Below are 8,776 nucleotides of genomic sequence, written 5' to 3'. Positions count from 1 at the left end.
CACGCAGTCCGACGTGAATGTGTTCGTAGTTACTGAATATGATACTGTTTGTCCTGGCCCTGCAGCAGAGTGAAATGGTAAATTCCAATGAGTAATAGTTTATACCACACAAATAGAAACTGAAATAACAGTGTTCACAAATTAGGTAATTTGTCACTTTGCTCGAAATTTGAAAAATTTGCATTTTTTGACGCGCTGTAGCGCATTAGACATTAGGAGTAGAAAAAATGGTAAAAATCAAATTTGTAGAGAATTTTGTGCTCTTTAGTAAAGAAAATAGACGTCAAAGCGATAGGAGCAACCGAAACTGAGATATTTTGAAAAAACTGAAAAAAGTCCGAGATTTTCGAAGTTTTTTGACTGCAGAAAGTTTTCCCAAAAGAAATTTTGTTGGCAAAAACTTGGTTTTCTAACCTTTCCAACAATATGAACGAGTTAAAAAAATAAAACCTTCTACCGCTGTTTTGCAAGGTACAGGCTTTTTTTCTGACAGTTTGACTGGACTACATATGAATTAGCAGCAACAGGTGAGGAGTGCAGAAAATTCCAGCAAGGAAAAGAAAATAACTGCTACACTTCGTATCCAGAGCAGAGGAACACAGAATCGGCAGGTGATGTTTACTGTCAGTTGATGTCGCGATGCGGTTGTGTTGCGATGAGGGAAAGGGGGGGGGGAGGGGGCGATTGGGAGGCGACTAGGCTCGTCATTGCTGTTGCCTGGATAACAACGTCATGTCCCCTACACTGGACCGAACTGTCAGAAGTTGTAACTCATTTTAATCGCAGAATGTTATCAAACAGAACGTTCATTCCAGGTAGGAATTTCGAGGAACGGCCATCTGGAACACAACATTAACTGACAGGGAAAATGGCAAAAATAACAAGAGGATTACTGGAAAGTTTGAGGTATGTTGTTGCAGAACGATGCTGAAAATTAAGTAAACAAATGAGAAGAGAGGAGATTCTCAGCGGTAATGTCGAGGAAAGAAATTTCTGGATAACACTTACTAGAGGAAGGGTCATTGGACGTGCGGAAAGACACCTGCACCTACAGGTCATTTCTACGGTAGTAAACAGAACACTAGCGATAAAAGAAATGTACGGTAAGTCAGATTCTGGAATACAACGGAAGATAATTTTTTCGAAACAAGTTTTACCTTTATAAAACTTTAAACGATTTGATTGTTTTCCTAAATGTTTCTTGTGTTTGGTGAAACCAGTCCTTTAAGGCAGGGCTGGTCACGGAGTGCCAAACTTCGCTCGTGTATCATGTGCGGGAAACGTGCGGGCCAAGACCCGACCTGCCACACGGCGTAGCTCGGTCCTTGGAAGTGACAGGAACAACGCGATAATTCATTTAGCATTGGGGTGCTGCATTTTTTCGGTCGGTACAGCTCTCTGAATTTAGCACATTCGAGATGTCAGCCCTGTTTACCCTTCGCTAGTTGTTCGTGGGATGAAGGACTTCCACAGGTCCAGTTGCTGTCTGCACAAAATAAGGCAGTCTAGCAATCTGAATGGAAATGACAGAAGAGAGGGATGCAAATTCCCAATTCTCAAAAGTAGAGTTAGTGCATATTTGCTGTGAAACGACGTTGCAGTATCATCCAGAAATAATTTAAAAATTTGGTTTACAATGCACGAGCAAACTAGTTCAACTACCGACAGTCAGGATTCATTGTTCCGTACATCAAGAAACACTTTGTTTAACTTGCAGACATGGAGCATGTGAAGAAACTGGTAATGTTTTAAGTCGCACTCATTATTCCATTGTCAGTTGCAACAAGAGTGTGGAGACTTCATATATTGATTTAGTAATATAGTACGTTGGTGAAGTCAAGGGGCATTTCCTCGAACATTTTTTCGGTTTAAAACTCGCTATTGCTGAATTTATGAAGGAAAAGGAAGCGCAGGAACGAAAATTAGAACATCTGGAGTGGATTGCAGTATTCGCTTTTTAAGACAGTGCAAGGTAACTTCTTTCTGATTAGATGGGGATGCATTTAAAAAGAAAATCGCGTTGCAGAAGGGACACATTCTCCCAAAGACACTCCAGTTCAGTAAGCTCATTGTTGTTAAAGAAAACGTGAACTCCGAAGACTTATTTGTGGCTTTGAAAGAACTGCAAGGATAGTTTTATAAACGTTTTGATTACACTGCCAATCTCACGTCCATTTTCAAGCTGTTTTTAGACCATTTCAGTTGAGCGCGCTACTGTAAATGTGCTGATGTTACTGATTGACCTTCAAGGTAATTTCAGTTTTAATGATAAATCTCTTTACGTTGAAACTGTCCGAGACGTCTACACTGCTTTCCTCAGGTAGAATTTCCAAGTCTCCATAACGAGGTCACAAAACTGCTACAACATTTCGATCAATTTATTTATGTGAAAGACCTTTTTCGATTATGAAACTAAATAAGTCACGATTATGTGCAACTTGAATGTGAAACTCTGCGAAATTGTCTACAGCACTTTGTACCAGGTAACAATTATATTATGTCGTCAGTGCACCAAAAACAATTAATTAAATAACATTGAGTGTTTGTTTCGTTTGTGGTGCAAGTTGTTGAGAAATCTGAAATATAAAACCAAGTCATATGCAGTGTGACCACACTGCCATTTAAACGTAGGGCGTTCGCAATTTTCCCCTCCTCGCACTCAGTGTGGCGTGGCGGTGGGCGAAATGTGCAGCGAGGCTGAGCACTTGGGCACTCGTGCCTGGGCATGGCCTGCGATCCGAAATCTTAGCCGCCCTTCTTATAAATGGCTCTGAGCACTATGGGACTTAACATCTATTGTCATCAGTCCCCTAGAACTTAGAACTACTTAAACCTAACTAACCTAAGGACATCACACAAGTGTTCGTGCGGTTAAAGGCGCTGCAGTCTGGAACCGCAAGACCGCTCCGGTCGCAGGTTCGAATCCGGCCTCGGGCATGGATGTCTGTGATGTCCCTAGGTTAGTTAGGTTTAACTAGTTCTAAGTTCTAGGGGACTAATGACCTCAGCAGTTGAGTCCCATAGTGCTCAGAGCCATTTGAACCATTTGAACATCACACAACACCCAGCCATCACGAGGCAGAGAAAATCCCTGACCCCGCCCGGGAACCCGGGCGTGGGAAGCGAGAACGCTACCGCACGACCACGAGCTGCGGACGCCCCTCTTATAAGGAATGATGCAACTCTCCTGAGTTTATCCTTAATTTCTGGAAACAAACAGAAATCACAAGGCGCTAGGTCAGGGCTGTATGGCGAACAGTTCGTAGTCTTGAACATTAAATCGTACAGGCACTCAGCTGTTAGTTTTGCTGTACGTGACGATGCATTGCCCAGACGTAAAATTATTCTTCTTTCTGGACGTTTTTCATGAACTATCCTTTTCAAGGTCATCAAAGTAAGTTCAAATATATGCACCAGAAACGAATTTTCCAGCGCCGTATTCGAATTAAGCCTTTTTCTGCACCAATGAGTGCGTCGTTGTTTTTGATTGGGAATGAGTTTAAGTGGACTCCATCGACAAAAAGTTTTTGACGAATACAGCGTGTATCATAATTAATGGCGTAAACGGTTACAGTTGAAAGTACACAATACTAGAAGTAATTAAGTCTCAGTAAACATAGGGTCGAAAATGCATACCTTAAGAGTTACGAGCAACTTTTCATCTTCGATACTGTGAAGCAAATCTCTTCTACTGCATCGTCTTTGCTTTCCATATTTTCGGAAGTGGTAATATGTACCAAAATAAGTAAAAAATGTCCAGTAAACGTGTGCTCTAAAATGCATATCTTAAAAGTTATGATCCGGCCGGAATGGCCGTGCGGTTCTAGGCGCTACAGTCTGGAGCCGGGCGACCGCTACGGTCGCGGGTTCGAATCCTGCCTCGGGCATGGATGTGTGTGATGTCCTTAGAATAGTCGGGTTTAATTAGTTTTAAGTTCTAGGCTACTGATGACCTCAGAAGTTAAGTCGCATAGTGCTCAGAGCCATTTCAACCATTTAAAAGTTATGAGCTGTTGTTCATTAGAAGAGTTGTGTTGCAAAGTACCGAAGATGAGCACGTGCTCATAGCTCTTAAGGTATGCGTTTTAGAGCACATCTGTACTGGACATTTCTTTCTTGTTTTGGTCCATATTATCACTACTGAAAACATGGAAAGCAGAGACCTTGCAGTAGAAGAGATTTGCTTCACAGTATCGAAGATAAAAAATTACTCCTAGCTCTTAAGGTACACATTTTCGACCCTATGTTTACTGAGACATTTTTGCTTTTAGTATCGTGTACTTTCAACTGTATGCGTTTAAGACATTAATCATGATACAAAAAAATGGTTCAAATGGCTCTGAGCACTATGGGACTTAACTTCTGAGGTCATCAGTCCCCTAGAACTTAGAACTACTTAAACCTAACTAACCTAAGGACATCACACACATCCATGCCCGAGGCAGGATTCGAACCTGCGACCGTAGCGGTCGCGCGGTTCCAGACTGTAGCGCCTAGAACCGCTCGGCCACCACGGCCGGCAATCATGATACACCCTGTGTAGCTGTTGACGTTAATTTTTTTTGGATTTGAGTCATCCTATGTCGCTCAAGTAAATTCGTAAACTGTCCGTCGACCTTACTCAATCACTGCTCGAACAGCGGCAGTATTTTCATCAGTAACAATAGTGCTTGTGCGTCTTTCACGAAGTTCATCACTAAGAAAAAAGTCGACCTCTTTTTAAATTCGTTGTAGCAAAATTGTTTCCTCAAATGGAACATTTTTCCAAACGCATTTTTTCATATTGCTTCGGCGTCAACGACGATTTAGAAACTTAAAAAATCATAGCTCGGAAATGTTATCTAGTCACATTCGTTTCTCGGTGCACACAGAATCATTAAATGACGTTAATTAACAAACTGTTTGAGCAAATTGAACAAACTACAATGCAGTCAACAACAGAAGATAGCAGTCAAATATTAAGAAATTTCATTTGTTTTTAGAACCACGGCTTTCTAAAATTTTTTCAGTCCCTCCATCGTATTTTTCATACATTCAGTAATAAGTGACGACGTTGGGAGTAAGTAATTCGCTTAGTTTCAGAGAGTTTGGCGCTGGTCCAACAATTGTGGCTGGACGCGTCGAACTAGTAAAACACTGTTTTTTTTATTATTATTATTATTACTAGAAAAGTAATTCTAAAGAGCGTGGCAGGTAACCAGCATTGGTGATAAGGTGGCTCATTCTGCAGGATGGTTATTGTGGTGTCACCGCCAGACACCACACTTGCTAGGTGGTAGCCTTTAAATCGGCCGCGGTCCGTTAGTATACGTCGGACCCGCGTGTCGCCACTGTCAGTGATTGCAGACCGAGCGCCACCACACGGCAGGTCTAGAGAGACTTACTAGCACTCGCCCCAGTTGTACAGCCGACGTACATAGCAATGGTTCACTGACAAAGACGCTCTCATTTGCCGAGACGATAGTTAGCATAGCCTTCCGCTACATTTGCTACGACCTAGCAAGGCGCCGTACTCAATTGATATTTATTATATGAAGCATGTATCATCAAGAGCGATGTTCTACAATTATGGATTAAAGTTAAGTATTCCAGAAGCTACGTACTTTTCTTTATAGCATTCATTACGTATCCTGTACCGAGCGAGGTGGCGCAGTGGTTAGCACACTGGACTCGCATTCGGGAGGACGACGGTTCAATCCCGCGTCCGGCCATCCTGATTTAGGTTTTCCGTGATTTCCCTAAATCGCTCCAGGCAAATGCTGGGATGGTTCCTCTGAAAGGGCACGGCCGACTTCCTTCCCTGTCCTTCCCTAATCTGATGAGACCGATGACCTCGCTGTTTGGTCTCCTCCCACAAAAAACCAACCAACCAACGTATCCTGTTTCAGACCTCACGACAGCCTGCGTGAGTTTAAGCGCGTGCCTTTCGGCTTCCTCTCATTGTGTCTAGGCTGTCTTGCCTAGACACAACAGTTATAACTAAACTTTCGCTTTTTGAGAGGGCCTCCATGAACAGCGAGTGGCAGCAGGAGAAAGACAATTTGTGAAAAAAATTTAAGGACATGCGGACGAGGAATAAAGAGTAGACCACTGAATGAAACAAATTCTAATTTCTACACGAGAGGATAACATCTGTCATTTGCGTATCATGACTACGTTCCAAGCCGGCCGGTGTGGCCTAGCGGTTCTAGGCGCTACAGTCTGGAACCGCGCGACCGATACAGTCGCAGGTTCGAATCCTCCCTCGAGCATGGGTGGTGTGTTGTCCTTAGCGTAAGTTAGCTTAAGTCAGATTAAGTAATTTGTAAGCTTAGGGACCGATGACCTCAGCAGTTTGGTCTCGTAAGATCTCACCACAAATTTACAAAGACGTTCCAGTTTACAAACGTTGCTCAATGTTATGAGATTCTGCATGTGAAGTATTTACAGATACCATTTCACAACCGTTCGCAGCATTTTTCGAGCGGTAGTCCATAGAATTTTCAGCTGGAGTGACACAGCTTGTGCACTTCTTGAAGATCGCACATTGCGTCCAGCATTCACAGCCATGGCAACAGTAACGTCTTCAACAATTTGTGGCGCAGTTGGCCATCGCACTTTCCCAGTTACAATTCTCAAATCGCCGTTTAATTCGAAATTCCGAATGATGCTCTCACTTTAGAGAAGCAGCAGTGTTGCTGTTGTTTCGACATTTACCAATTAAGCCCTGCTCACCATGTCCTGGCCCACGTTGACTGACTGAACCTGCAGTGCACTCTGGTAGATGTGTTTCAACCCTACGTCACCGAACCAGTACCGCGGAAACGGAAATTCGTGACACTAACACTACTAACAACGCAAATCTGAACATTCCTTTAATGTCGGGTATCCACACAGTAAATAGTCTTCCGTGTGTACAAGCTCAAGTAACGAAGATTTGACTGTAACCACCCTGTACCTTCCGCTTAGGGGGTTTTCGGGTCGCCAACGGCCAGCTAGAGTATGCCGCGCGCATGCTCGCATCTCAGCAAGACACGTGGCACACGCCTGAGGCGGCGGTGAGCGCCCCGACAAGTAGCGGCGCCCCCACCCCCACCCCACCACCACTCCCAGCCGCCAGCGAGCCTCTACACTGGCGGCGGCGGCGGGCGACGCTGCGCCGAGCCGACCGCGCTTCTGCTACCTGCGGTTCCGCGACCCGGCGATCGATGGCCGTGAATATTTCATGCGCGCTCCGCCCGTCGCCGTAACAGTCGCGCAATGTCGCGGCGACTCAACAGGCTGTGCACCGCCGCACATGCGCAGCAGCCGCCTCCGCCAGCTCCCCGTGTTTGCACTGTCAGCTTCCGCGCTGCTCTCACGTGCAAGTCGAATGCTAAACGACGGCGCATGCCTCTCGCAGAGTGGATCCCGGTTACCTCGAGGCCTGGGGTGCCGAGACAGGGATCAAGATCTCGCCGGGGCACGCGCCGAGTTCTTTCACGCCAGCGTGGATGTTTAAATCGCCTATCATACGTAAGCTAAGTGTACAGTCTCTGCTGACTAGGATGGCGCACTAATCGTGAATCTTACCGAATGTGAAAATTGACCATTGAGCTCAAACGCACCTATTTTCCACAAAAAAAAACAAGCCACAAAACATAACTTACAGAAAACTGGAACAAAGAAAGCACTGTGTGCTATGATCATCTGGCCTTGCTAGTCGAGCAACTTCGGAGAAAGCGTGTAAAACAGAAACACGAAGCGAGGCACTGTAACATAATGTTCTCGACAGTAACCCTTTTCCAAGAAGTTATACATTATTTTTCTTGGTGTCTAATTTATGGTGACAATGGTGTAATTTTAGTGAAAAGTAGTAGCCTTTGTCATAGACATGCAACTAAGTTCTCACTCTTTATTGAGAATGTATGTTGAACTAACTGTATGCAACTATATGCAACGTACTGCGACACCGATTCGGGTTTATATGCACCATCAGGTAGGCAAGGGATTAGTGTGGCATTTGTGTGTTTGCGACTTGCGGGTGGTTAATGTGGGCGACCTTATTATCAACGTCCTGATATTCTTTTCTTGCCTGTCGAAGTACAAACGCCGCCAGACATCTATCGGAGAATGAGGAATATGTATGGAGCAACATCTCTGTTGAGAACCACCATTGTGAAGTTGTGCATGACAAGGAGTGCTCCTGCTTCATGATAACGCACGTCCCTATACTGCAAACGGGCAACGGCCTTGCCGCAGTGGATACACCGGTTCCCGTCAGATCACCGAAGTTAAGCGCTGTCGGGCGTGGCCGGCGTTTGGATGGGTGACCATCCGGGCCGCCATGCGCTGTTGCCATTTTTCGGGGTGCACCCAGCCTCGTGATGCCAACTGACGAGCTACTCGACCGAACAGTAGCGGCTCTGGTCAAAGAAAAACATCATAACGACCGGGAGAGCGGTGTGCTGACCACATGCCCCTCCTATCTGCATCCTCAGCTGAGGATGATACGGCGGTCCGATGGGCCTGAAGACGGAGTGCTATATTGCAAATATCGTAACGAAGAAGCTACGTCAACTCAAGTGAGAGGCACTCGATCACCCACCCAATAACCCTGTTCTCTCCCCAAGCGTATATCACGCCTTCATTCCCTTAGAAACAGCCTTGAATGGTCGACAATGCCTGTGGGACGAAGATGTGCAGCAGGTAGATACGAACTACTTTATGCAGCAGGACATGATGTTTTACCAAAGTGGTATTTTCAACCTTGTGCGTCAAATCGATGATCATCTCATTGTTCACGATGATTTTATGT

General features: G+C 44.9%; 1 pseudogene; it reads left to right on the top strand.

Moving 5' to 3' along the window:
• Positions 1-8,201: 8,201 nt before the first annotated feature.
• Positions 8,202-8,319, top strand: LOC126459734 (5S ribosomal RNA; annotated as a pseudogene).
• Positions 8,320-8,776: the final 457 nt, after the last annotated feature.

This window comes from Schistocerca serialis, chromosome 2, assembly GCF_023864345.2.
Source record: "Schistocerca serialis cubense isolate TAMUIC-IGC-003099 chromosome 2, iqSchSeri2.2, whole genome shotgun sequence".
In the NCBI taxonomy this organism is placed as follows: Eukaryota; Metazoa; Arthropoda; class Insecta; order Orthoptera; family Acrididae; genus Schistocerca; species Schistocerca serialis.
The sequence above is the reverse complement of the archived record's forward strand: the minus strand, read 5'-3'. Positions and strand labels throughout refer to the sequence as shown.